Raw genomic sequence first — 13,850 nt, 5'->3', positions numbered from 1 at the left:
CCCACTGGCACCTCACTGAATGCTACCCATGGAACTGGAAGAGAAGCACAAAGGAAATCAAAAGTTGGGTCCACTATCAAGATTTTGAAATTAACCGGTAGAAGTGCATGCAAAACCCTTTAATTTAGTGAGTCTCTTGGGAAAAGAATTGTCTTTCAATCTAAAGAAAGAATTGCACATGGCAAAATGATGTCTATTTGCAACAAAAACAAGGAAGCATAATTGCGAGTCAGCAAGAAATAGCATCCATTTTTACCACTGCTTTGAGAAGCAATGGGGCCAGTTCACAAACGCAGTAAGGAATTCGTAGAGGCAGGGAGACACCGCCAAGAACAGTGGGACAGGGAGACAGACACGAGAGAAGGGCAGTGTGGCAAGGAGAGGGCTAGATGGACATTGTGACAAGGGGCAGGTGATACTGACACGGGCCAGAGGTGCACCAACATGGGAAAATGGGAGCCAGAGACATGTCAACAGGAAGACCCACTGTCTGGAAAGGGAGGCATGGGGACAGGAAGTCACAGGGAGAGGAACGGGGAGACACATATACTGGGACAGTAAGACACTACATCAGAGAACACCGGAACAGATGAACACTGGAACAAGAAAATACTAGAATATGGAGTCTGTGGGACAGTGAGACACAGACATGCAAAGACACAGGGACATGCACACATAAGGTCCGGGGAGCACAAACGCGGTGACATGGAGATGGATACAGGGAGACACAGGTACAAGGGGACATGGAAACAATCAAAGGAACTGGAAAACAGAGACAGTGGCACTGTGAAAGGGAGACAAAGAAGCAGAGGCACTTGAGGCTGGGATACACAGAGATACCGGCAGTGATACAGGGAGATAGAGACACAGTGGCAGAGTACACAGAAACTCGGACAGGGCTACACAGACATTGTGACAGGGCTACACAGACACTGGGAGATACTGTAAAAGGAGAGGGCCGGGGAGACCATGACAGGGAAGCACTAGATCGGGAAGAAACAGGCAATAGGACAGAGATATAAAAACCGTGCAATAGGGAAAGGCGCCCCATCAGCCAGGGTAACATAAAGTTTGGAACAAGAAAACATGGATATTGGGGATGGTGATGCAAAGACAGGGGACATAGAAGCACAGACGTGGAAAAAGGGGAAGTAAAGAAAATATTGGGATAGGGAAGCACCTACACTGTGACGTCGGCACAAAGAATATGGAACAGAGAAACACTGACAGGAATGGAGACTTACATACACTGGAGAGGGTAACAACAATCCTCAAATTAGAATTTGATCTGAACAGGTGGGTACCCTCCAGACAGTATTACAAGGCTATGCAATGAAGTGTTCTATTCAAATACACAGAAACATAACAGAACATGGACCTCAAGCACAAATTACTTTCAATTCACAAAGCCAGTGCAGATAACTTTGTAAAGGCAATTCACAATGCACAAAAGTGCATTGCGATTCCTCATATGCATTATGAATCACAAGGCACGCTTGCAAACCCTTGCGAGTCACAAGAGAAAGAGGGCAGCCAAGGGGTGTTTCTAATCCCTTGCAGTTCACAATGGTAGGCACAAATACTTGGTAACCATGTTTGTGGTCAAAGAGCAAATGGTTAGTGCTTGCCTTACCTCGTTACCAAAACAAAGTGGAAGCTGTCAAAATTTGATATTTTCACTCCGCTCCTCCATGCTGTAGAAATTGAGAGGTGTAGAGTGTGGTCTGAAGGACCACTGCATGCACTCCCAGATGTCTAAATAACAGCGCTACTGACATTGTGTGATCCCTGTCCCTTCAAGGGGACAAGAATAGTGAATGTGAATGGTGCGATGGAGATCAGATATGCCTTTCAGGCTTCCATCACAGCCTTTGCCATTTTTTACAAGTAATAACAATTCAATGTATTCCTCTTTAATATTTATCGTCTCATGCAACAATGTCTCAATGGGTGTTAATAGAAGGGCACGATTTAAGAATAAATAAATTTTTCAAGAAACAACATGTAGTCCCAAATTTTTGGTAAATGCGATTATATTTTCAAAAGAGGCACATAAATATGCTTCAAGGATTATAATGCAGCATCAGCCAGGCAGCCTTTAGAATTGTGTACTAAGTGCAAGGTGAACACATTCTCCTTGTGAAAAAATATTTAACGGCACAAGTGAAACATGTGAGAGTAAACCTAAAAACATCGTATTGGAATTACTTTGGAAGTTATTATACATGAATCATTGGAATACAATATTGTTTATACGAGATCATGTCATAATTAGATATTCAAAATTTGCTGGTACATTTCGGCAGTGTTTCGACCTTCATGACTAGAGGTCATCATCAGGACAATATTGACACAAAGGATGATTGCTGCCTAAGGGAAAAGCGGAGAGAAGGTTTAATCCTGGAACAGAATGAAGTTGGACCAAAGTGTAATAGCGTATGGGCCGTGTTGTAGGTACCTGAGAAGAGTCCATGGCACCTAAAGGGAGGAATAAGGGAAGAGAGGCTAGTATTAGCCACAAATAGCATTACTCAGTCAGAGTAGCCCTAGATAGTTATTTAAGGAACCGCTAATACACTCACAGAGAGAAAATCCCACTGGTGTGTGTACATGCGTTTGACCTGGGAGAGCACTACTGGTCACCTGGAAGGTAAGAATGAATCCACAATAGATGGTATGGTTAGAAAGAATCACAGCACTCTATGTCAGTGAAGGGTTAATTGAAGGAATCACATATGGTATGGTAGCCAAAACGGATTTGTCAGATAGAGAGGACTAGAATTCCTTGCGGTCAGTACACTGTATACTGTGTGTGTCAATGCAATAGTGCACTGTCAAGCAAACCACTCACCGGCATTGTGAGTATGTCCCGGGGAGTTGAGGAAGGATTGGGCCTACTTATAATTGTAAGCCACTGTGAGGCATACAAATTTGCCTTGTAGAAGTTGCCAGTTGTAATCACGAATCAACCTAAATAAAAAAATCAGTAATTAATGCTCATGGCACAAGGCACTGGCTGCTCACGAACTGGAAAGGTATCAAGGCTGGCAAAGACCTGAATATCAACAAGCGGTGTGCTTGTTTCTGCGGAGGGTTACAAACTAATCAGGTACGGCGTGTCGCGGGGAAAAAGCCAATTTAAAGCAGAGTGCAGTCCATGGTAACAAAACTAGATTACTGGCTCTGAGTGAGACAGTTGTGCTCATGGTGCCCTGGGGGGGACTGATTGTGAGCCGGGACAGCTCAGGAGGCTTGGGATACTAGACCCAAAGTCACACGCATACCCACTGACTTAATTATGGAACTCTTACAGATAGCTCTGCTACATAACTACTTCCTATACAAAGATACCTTCTATCTTCAGAAGAAGGGCGTTTCGATGGGCGCTTGCTTTACCCCTTATTTTGCAATTTTGTGTGTCAAAAATCTGGAGAAAAAACAATACTCTCAAATGACAACCCGTTCCATAACCAGATCACATTCTGGCGTTGCTATATAGCCGACATCCTGCTCATTTGAAATGGCAAAGAAGACTCCCTCAGGCTTTTGTCAACTGGCCAAGTACTACCCAATCCCATCTCAAATTTGCCTTTAAAGCAAAACGCAATGACCTCCCCTCCTTGGACCTCTCACTACAAGTCCAGGAAAGTAAAATAGGTGCTTCCCTACTTTGAAAAAATACACATTGTTACTGTACACCAGCAACCATCCCAGGGGCCTAAGAGATGGGTTTCCCTATGGTCAATTCCTGTGCATCTGCAGGAATTGCAAATGGAAAAAGGGAGGCAGCAGTACTTAAAGAAAAGTTGGTTTCACAAGGCTATCTGAGATCCTTGGTGTCCAGCTTACTCAAACGTGCTTGGTACTGCCCAAGAGAAAACCTCCTTACGCCGAAGACAAGAACTTTGAACAAGCAGATACCTTTTGTGTCCACTTTTTGCCTGGCCAACAATAAGATCAGCAAAATAATGAAGAAGAGTTGGAGTATTTTACACACCCAGCCCATTTTTTCTGAACCTCCAATCTTTTCCTATATTAGAGGGAGTAACCTAGGTGACCATTTATCCCATGCCATTACGTTGACACCTAAATCCAAAATCAACCAGTCCATCACCACAGCATGGGGACTATCCCAGGTGATTGGCCATTTTAAGTACCAAAATTGCACGGTGTGTGCGCAAACTCTAAACACAAAAAACTTTGGAAGTGGTACCAACACCTATCCTTTGAGACAATTTAGCAATTGTCGCTCAACCAATCTAATCTATGTCATTCAGTGCCCCTGCAACCTGACATACATCGGGCAGACAACCCAGATGGTCAATGCCCACATCATACAGCATTAAAGCAGAATCAAGCGCAAAGTGGAAAACACCCAGTTGGTTTCCCATTTCAAAGACCTTTATTCACACTGAGAATGATTTTACATCCATCAACCTTCTCTTTCTGTATGCGGTGGCGATCTTTTGCAACTACTCTTAAGATGTGAGTGTCGCTGCTTTTCTCATTGCAATTCCATTCAGAATGGTCTAAACACTCTGGACAAATGGAATAGCATGGTCTCCACTTGAACTCCTCTAGTTCCCTGATGCATCACGATGAATACATTGGGTTCCCTTTTAGTCAGGACCTACATCCCTGCACAGTCCTAACCACACTCTGCCTGCACATACTGTCTTCTCCCCTTTAAAAAATATGAAAAGTATACATTCCATCTGTCAATGAAATGTTTTCATTTCTGTAATTACATTTTGCTTCCTACTGTCTAAATGTTTTCATCTCTGTAATTGCAAATTGCTTTCTGCTTTCTTTCTTTTTGTATATACCAAATCATTATTTTAACATGCACATGATGTGCTAATTTCACAATGTTACGATAATCATGAATTGTAAATGTACAACAAATCACCAATTACACATTTATAAAGTGTAGTAAACCACCCATGTCTTGAGGCGCTGGAACTCTTTACTGCTGCCTGGAGGTTTGATCATTCAAGCATCCAGGTCTTTAGTTCTCTTCTGAATTGCTGGAGCAACAGTGCGGTTCTGAAGTGCAGGGGGAGGTTGTTCCATACCTTGGTTGCCAGGTGCGAGAGGGAGTTAAGGAGGCTAACACAGCACTCCACCACTTCCTTGTAAATAGGCCCCTATGTGTCTAGGGCGTGTGTGTGTTCTGCCAAGAATCCCCGTACTGGATGATCCAACCCCCGTTACCTGAAGGGAAAAAATGTTGGTCCCCATCATGTTCATGAGCTGGATACCCCTCATTGAGTTATAAGCGGGCTGCTGGGCTGAAGCATCAGCATGTAGAGACCTCGCCAATGACAGCAAATCGCTCCTCTGCCAACACCCAGAAATGGATATTTATTTTTAAATAAAGGCATCCTTGCCTTGGGCCAAAATGATCTTGATCAGGCTGCCATTGTTTGTTTGTTATAGATAGCTATGTCGCCATATGTACAAAAACAACAAATCTGCACAACGTATGTATAAGCCTTGTGCATGGCGTTAAGGTAGCATAATAGTGTTCTTGCCAAGTTGATTCTGTAAGCAAGTATAATTCCACAAAACTAATCCAGACTGTCACGGATGCAAACGTGTGTCAGAAGGCATCATGTAAAAGTGAAGGCAAATTTAGGAAAGACCCGTGTATATGTAAATTGGCTGTGCTTCCCTCCCGGCCTAACTAGAAAATTTGACAGCTTTAAATTGGCTTTTTCCCCGTCAGCGCGCCGTACCTGATTCGTTTGGGACCCACCGCAGCACCGTGCATGCCGCTTGTTGATTTCCAGGTCAGTGCCCGCATTGATAACTTCCAAGTTCTTGAGCAGCCAGCGCCTGGTGCTATGAGCATTAATTACTCATTTTATAATTTAGATTGATTTGTGATTACAAACGGTGACTTCCATGAGGCTAAATTGCTTGCCTTACACCGGCTTACAATAATAAGCGGCCCAATTGTTCCTCCACTCTTGGGGACATACAGCACCGGTGAGTGGTTTGCTTGACAGTGCACTATTACAGGGACACATACAGTACACTGTGTACAGAAAGGCAGGAATTCTGCTGTTCTCTCTCTGAAGAATCAGTTTTAGCTACCATACGCGATTCCTTCACTAAATCCTTTGCTGACAGGGAGTGCTGTGATTCTTTCCACCCAAGCCATCTATAGTTGATTCATTCTTACCTTCCTGGTGACCAGCAAATCTTTCCCAGGTCAAACGCATCCCACCAGTTGGATTTTCTTTACGTGAGTGTATTAGAGGTTCCTTAAAAAATTATCAAGGGCTTCTCTGACTGAGTAATGGTAGTTGTGGCTAACACTAGCCCCTCTTCTCTTATTCCTCCTTTAGGTGCCCTGGATTCTTTTTGGGTATTTACAACATGGCCCTTACGCTATTACGTATGGTCCAGTTTCATTCTGTACAAGGGTGAAACCTTCTCTCCACTTTTCCCTTAGGCAGCAATCATCCTTTGTGTCAATTTTGTCCAGATGATGACTAATAGTCATGAAGGTTAAAACACCATTGACATGCACCAGCAAATTGTAGATCTCGGATTATGACATGATCTCAGAATAAACAATATTGTATTCAAATGATTCATGCATAATAACTTTCAAAGTATTTCCAATACACTGTTCTACGTTTTCTCTCACACGTTTCACTTTTGCCATTTAAATATGTTTTCACGAGCACAATCACCTTGTACTTACTACACAATTCTATAAGCATGGCTGATGCTGCATTATAATCCTTGAGGCATACTTCTGTACCTCTTTTGAAAATATAACCGCTATTACCAAAAAGTTGGGACTGCATGTTGTTTCTTGTTTAAGTGATTTATTCTTAAATTGTACCCTTCTGTTGATACCCATTAAGACATTGCTGCATGATACTATATTTACTCAGGTCTCAACTGTGTCTATGGGTTTATACTATGGTTTGTAATAGCATTACTATTTATCATCAGGGGCGTTGTGAACCATTGTTTTGCAACTGGGCAGGCAAAATCTTATCATTAACCCTGGAATACAGTTCAAAAGAAGAGCAAGCAGGGTCAAGGAAAAACGGCAGCTGGGTATATACTATAGAACAGGGAAAGAAAGCAGGAATATCGGAAGAAAGGGTGAAAAGAAGGAAGTATGAATTAATTAGTAGGTGGATGAATGTGTGTGTGGATAAATGAGTGGGTGAAAGGATGGCAAAGTAAATGGATGGGTGGATGGATGGGTGAGTGAATGGATAGGTGGATGGGCAGATGAAAGAATGGCAATGTAAAGGGATGGTTAATTATTGAAACAAAATCTGGAATTGGAACTGAAAGTGGGACAGCTCGAGAAAGAGCGAGAGCATATAGCTCTGTGAATACATGTATAGGGGAGAAACCTAACAAGGGTAGACAAAAGATATTAAGACAACCATCATCGAAGCCAAGGCAGCTGATTTCACGGATAATACTATTTCCACTGATAGTAGTCCCGGGTATGTCCGATCTCATGAATTCAGGGAAAGGAAAAGACCAATCCGGCAAATGACATATTGGCTAAGGAATCTACCCAAGAAAAAGCTATACTAGACACACAGGTCCCCTCGAATCTACAACCCCCCCAAGACACAAGTCATGCGCCACAACTCATATATACTCAAAAACTTACTCAGTCTGAGGACACGGAGACACAAGAAAGCTTGGAGAAGCAGTGGGAAAAGTCGGCGAAAGTAGAGAGGACAGAGAGCCAGGGAATTATTAAAGGTGCGAGAAACCTACTATGCCCACAGATGGCGAGAGACTCACAAAGACGACCAGAAACTAGGGGATCTAGGACAAAGGAAAACAATGAGGGGAAACATGATGGCAACGTAAAAGCTAAAAAGCAAGACATAAAAATCAAAAACGGTGATGCAGAAAAGAATGCAAATAACGATCAGGGGAAAAGAAAAGGGAAGGAGAAAGCGCTCGGAAATAAAACAGAAGATGTGGAAAACCTGGCGCTACTAGTGAAAAAGGCAAAAAGGCTGCAAACTATTAAAAACTTGAAGGCTGCGGCCAAATCATCTGGTCAATCAATAGATTCACAGCCCAGGATAGACAATCTATTTAGCCCTCGCATCAAGGATGGGTTATGTATTGGCTCGAATAATGAGAAATCACAGCAATCAAAGCCTCATCAAGACAAGCAAGAAGGTACCTATGACGATACAGACTCGACAGCGTACATGGAACAGGGAGCTGTAGGGGATAAATTCACTATGGGTCCCAGTCAAAATTCAAAAATGGACACATGCCCTGATACTGATGGATATGGAGCTATCACAAGTAAATTGGATCAAAGCGAGAGTCGCCTTAAACGCAAGGCAGATATGGAGAACCACGCTCATGCTTTTTCAGAGATGCAAATACAACCTTTGGGGGAAACCCCCCAATCAGCAAACGACGTAAGCTCCGAAGAATCAGACTCGGATTTATATGAAACAGGTGTCTCCATTTCTATTGAGTCAAGCGACGAGAGTGAAGTAAGCGAAGATCCTGAATCCGAAAGACCAATTCCGGAGGCATTGGTCTTTATGGATCTAAAAAGTATGAATGAATCAGGACAAGACTTTACACCGCATAAAAAGAATGAAAAGAAAAGAACTAGAAACAAGAGGCAGTCTAAACTAATTTACGAGGAAACAACAGATCCAGGAAGCAATACGGAGCAAACCTCAAGTTGAGTTAAATCGACTCGCAAGAGCTCCCACTTAAAATCAAAAACTGAATCTGTATGGAGGCAGAACATCATGGTCGAACCTGAAGAAGAAGGAGGGCAAATGCGTAAGAACTATGATGACGGAATGGGACCACCTATAGAGCCCTCGTTGAGGGAAGTCCTCAACTCAATCAAGATCTTTCACAAAGATGTTAAAAAAGATAGTCATCGGAACCATGTGGCTTTTCAAAAACTTGAGGGGGCTATTAATAAAGTGGGGAATACTTGTCTGGAGATTTCTGATAGAATGAGTTGTGCTGAAGCACGTACAGAACATTTAGAAATTGATGTGGGCAAGCTTAAATCCCAGGTAAAGGAACAAGATGATAGATTAAAAGACTTAATGGCCAAGGTTGAAGACCGAGAAAACCGAGCCAGGAGAAACAATCTACGCTTTCTAGGGATTCCCGAGGGTGTAGAAGGAAGTGATTCAAGGGGCTTCGTGGCCAACCTTCTTAAGTCTGTCTTTCCGGAACTCAGCTCTTGGGATATGGATAGAGAAATTCAACGGGCCCATAGATTTCCTCTCACTTTATCAAAACGCTCGAACAATCCGCCTCAATATCCGAGGGCCATGCTAGTAAATTTCGGGAATTTTACATTACGTGAAGCTATATACAATCTGGCTAGACCTACTAGTAAAAGAGAATATAAGGGTTTTATGTTTTTTGTTAGACCAGATTTTGCACATGCAACTGTCGAACGCAGATGGCGAATGAGACAACTTTTTACCCCCTTTGAACAAATCGGAGCTTCAGTCTTTTTGCAAAATCCAGCACGTTTAAAAATTACCTTCAGGGGATCAACCCGAAGTTTCTCAAGTGAAATCCAGGCGGAGGCGTACCTAAGGGAAATATCGGAGAGAGTGAAACAAAATAAGGACAAATAAGGGGGACTTAATTGCCAGAAAAAAAAAAGAACTCTAAGACTCTCCACGTAGATCTTGTTAATGTTTGGGGTCACACCTGGGAAAAGGGTTGAGGATGGGATATGAACAACTTGGGAATCAAATATGATATTAATATTTGGTATATTTGGATTGTTCTTTAATATGTAATGCAATGGATGAACGGATCAACAATCATATACCGTTTTCCAGTCGATATGTCCAGGGTTTATATAACCAGGCAACGGGGCAAGCGTAGGCGCACTGATTATACTGACGCCCATACCTGGGTACTCCAGGACCCAGGAAGCCTCATCGGGTGGTAAGGGGGGGGTGGAGGGGCAGGCAAGCAGGTGGTAGGGAGGGAAGGGAGGGAAGGGCAGGGATGGGGGGAAGACCAAGGGAAGACAATCAATGAAGAAAGTACCTTTAGTATTTCAAAAGAAGTAAACATGTTAGTAGGACTTAAAGAAATAATCATGGGCAAGGGAGGAAGAGTATGGTGGATAAACACAACAATGATTGTTTTTACACGAGGTAAGATCTATAACATAGATGGCTAGATTACGAATCGCATCCTTTAATATTTGTGGACTCAACGATGTAAAAAAGAGACAAACCGTAACAGAAGGTCTCCATGCTATGGAAACCAATATAGTTTGTTTACAAGAGAACCCATATAGAAAGAGGCCAACAACATCTGTTGAAATCTCTGGGGTTTCAACTAATAGTTGCATCCACTCAGGGCACTCGCACGAAGGGAGTGGCCACTCTTGCTAAAGGTGGGGGCTTACAATTTAGTCGATCACTTGCAGACAAGCTTGGGAGATGGGCCATTACTGAGTGCCGATACAATAATGGGCAGAATACGGTGACCTTATGTACAATTTATGGGAATCTGGGGGATGACCCTGATACCCTTCTAAATATTTCTAATGAATTAGTGCATTGGCCTTTGCCTCTTATTGTGTGTGGTGACCTAAACCTTCACCTACCTGGAGATTTAACTATCAAGGGAGAAAACCTAAAGTCTTTAGAGCATTTCAAGACTTGTGTGAACGACATGGCCTGCTGGATGGATGGCAGTTGGGGCACCCCGGGGACCAAGGATTTACTTTTTTTTCCTATCCCCATTCTCGACATGCCCGTCTAGACTATATCCTTCTATCGAAATCCATTAGGGATAGCTGTACTATAAGAAAGCTCCCAAGGGTATTATCCGATCACAACCCTCTAGAACTGAATATTACATGCAGCAGCACTATACGTACTAGAAACCTTTGGACATTTGAAAGAGCCTTCTTAAGAAATGTGGAGTATCGTATTCATATGAGAGAGTGGCTGCCATCTTTCTTAGAAATAAATATGGGCAGTGCTCCTGTTGAGGTAGTTTGGGATGCAATGAAGGCTGGCATCAGAGGGGAGACATTGCAATTTTCTGTACGCACTAACAGGAAAGGTAAAGAACAACTAGCCTCTTTATATCAGATTTTGAATAAAGCTGAAACAGATTTGATTATAGCTTTGCAAACAGGTCAGGGTACTGAAGGACTAACGCAAGTTGCAATCGCGAGAAATAAGATTTCTGAGATCTTTATGGAAAAAGCGATCACTAAAGCTATGACTTATAAAGAAAAAACTTATGAACTCAGCGAGAAAGTAGGGCACCAGTTGGCTGTTCGTACAAGGGAGGAGACGACGGGAAATATGATAAAAGCTATAAATGACAGGAATGGTGAATTGAGACTAGAAGAACACGATATTAGAACTGCCTTTCAAATGTTTTATCAGGAACTATACGAGGAACCGTTAGGCGGGCAAGAGGATGCGAGAGAATATTTGGATAAAGAGCTGGTTGAGCCCCTAGGACAAGAAGATAAGGATTCATTGGACTCTCCCGTTAGTTGGGAAGAAATATTATTATCCATGAGATCTCTGACCGCTGGTAAAGCAGCCGGCGCAGATGGAATCCCTACAGAGTTTTTTCTTGAATTTGCAGAACAAATGAAAACAATTATGCTACAACTTTTTAAGTCCATACTTCAGGGAGGAAACCCACCACCGTCTTGGTCACTAGCAAAAATTATGATCTTCCTGAAGAAAAACAAAAATCCGCTGGAAATGGGCTCGTATCGCCCAATAACCTTGATTAATGGAGACTCAAAAATTTACTCCAAACTCCTTGCAGGGCGATTAGCACCTGTAATTCATAAAATTGTTTCAGTCCGACAACACGGATTTATTCCCGGCAGATCAACAAGTGACCATATACAAAGAGTTATCTCTTTATTTGACTATTCAGAAACTACAGGAGACCCTATGGCCCTTATCCTTCTGGATGCAGAAAAGGCGTTCGATAGGGTCTCCTGGAAATTTCTATGGGCGGCAATGTCAGACCGGGGACTAACGAATGGATTTATTAAAGCTATCCAAGGACTATATGTCAATCCTAAAGCTAATGTCGTGATAAACGGGAGTATGTCCGAGAATTTCATGACCACGAGGGGAACTAGACAGGGGTGTCCCTGCTCGCCTCTTTTATTTGCGATATACATTGACCAATTTATACGCAAACTCGATAGCCATCCTTGCGTACCATCTATTATGATCAACAATTATGAAACTAAAGTCTTAGCTTACGCAGACGATAAAGCTTTAGTTACCACCAACCCCAAGGAGGCAATCAAGATGGTTGAGGAGGAAGCAGCACGATTCGGTAAAACTTCTGGTTATAAACTGAATGCGGGGAAAACTCAAATAGTTATAAATGACAAAGTGGTGATGGAGGACGATAGAGTTGTGGAACACGCTACTTATCTAGGTGTCAATAGAAGCGCCAAGGTAGACAAAATTGTACAGATAAACCTTGATCAACTAATAGGGTGCACCAGAAAAGACTTAATTAGACTGGATAATCTACACTTAACTATTGGTGGCAGGTGCAATCTGATTAAAATGCTGATCCTACCTAAATTCTTATACCTTTTCAGAACAATTTGTCTTGAGTTTTCCCCGTATTACTTTAAAAACATCGAATCTCTGTTATCTAGATTTATTTGGGGGTTCCAGAAACCGCGAAGGGCACTAAAATGGATTATGCTACCAACTGAAAGAGGAGGGTTAGCGCTGCCCAACTTTAGGATCTACTATTGGGCAACAGTGACCAAATACTGTACACACTTGTTGGATATCGAGCAGAGTAATTGTGCGATCCCGACCCCACAGGAAATGGTTTTAGGGGATAGAAGCAAAGGGTGCTTATGGCGACATATTAATGACAACTTTTTCAAGAAAACTAAACTTAAGACCATTTCGGGAATTTGGAAAGTTTGGAGCAATATCCGTAAACTCCTAGGGTTGGGACGCTTCCATGCTATACTCCAATTAGTGGCAACTCTGATCTCTCTGAGATCTTTCATGATGGTTATATGTCCAGGTGGGTTAGGGCAGGAATTACCCAACTTGGTTGCTTCTATATCGAAAACCGACTGAAAAGCTTCTCAGAGCTACGTAATGACTATAATGTTAGCAACAGGGACTTTTTCAAGTACTTACAGGTTAGGGATTACCTGTTAAAGAAAATGGGGGGGCGCTGTAAGTTCCAAAATATCGTAGTAATAGATAAACTATGTTCGGAAACCACCCTTAGAATCGGGGAAATAAATAAGGATCTCATTAGTACCCTCCCGGATGATCTAGATAAACATATTACTAGATGGCAGATCAACCTATCCGTACAGCAAACAACACCTGAGCGAGCATTAGAGTACGCACAAATTCTGCTTATGTCAATAAAACTACAAGCTCAATTCTACAAAACATTTTTTGCCCTTTATTACACACCGTATAAACTGGGCAAATGGGCCAGCGGCTCGGGAACTGCTTGTCCTCGTTGTTCATTGGCGGCTGCTAATGATATACACATGTTTGCCACGTGCTCTTCACTCAGTAACCTTAGGATAGAAGTATCTAATTTCATTTCAGATTTATTTCAGGCAGAAATTACTATTTCTAGCGAAGAAATGATTTTAGGAGTGGCTGCAATTGAGCGCCCAATACACCAACAGGGGCTGATTTTCGTAGCTATGGCAACTCTTAGACTGTGTTTAGCCACCGCATGGCTTGATCCTCAACCGCCATCTTTCGCACAATGGAGGGCTAGAATACTTGCCATTTGTAGCGTGGAGGTGGCCATATATAAGAACAAGAGATCTA

General features: G+C 42.5%; 1 protein-coding gene across 1 annotated transcript in view; it reads left to right on the top strand.

The window, feature by feature from the left end:
- The window catches only part of SLC26A9 (solute carrier family 26 member 9), a 162,034-nt gene that overhangs the window by 81,458 nt on the left and 66,726 nt on the right, over positions 1–13,850 (top strand). The window lies entirely within an intron of this gene.

Source organism: Triturus cristatus, chromosome 1_1 (genome assembly GCF_964204655.1).
Source record: "Triturus cristatus chromosome 1_1, aTriCri1.1, whole genome shotgun sequence".
Classification (NCBI taxonomy): domain Eukaryota; kingdom Metazoa; phylum Chordata; class Amphibia; order Caudata; family Salamandridae; genus Triturus; species Triturus cristatus.
Note: the sequence above shows the minus strand (reverse complement) of the source record. Positions and strands in the feature narration are given on the sequence as shown.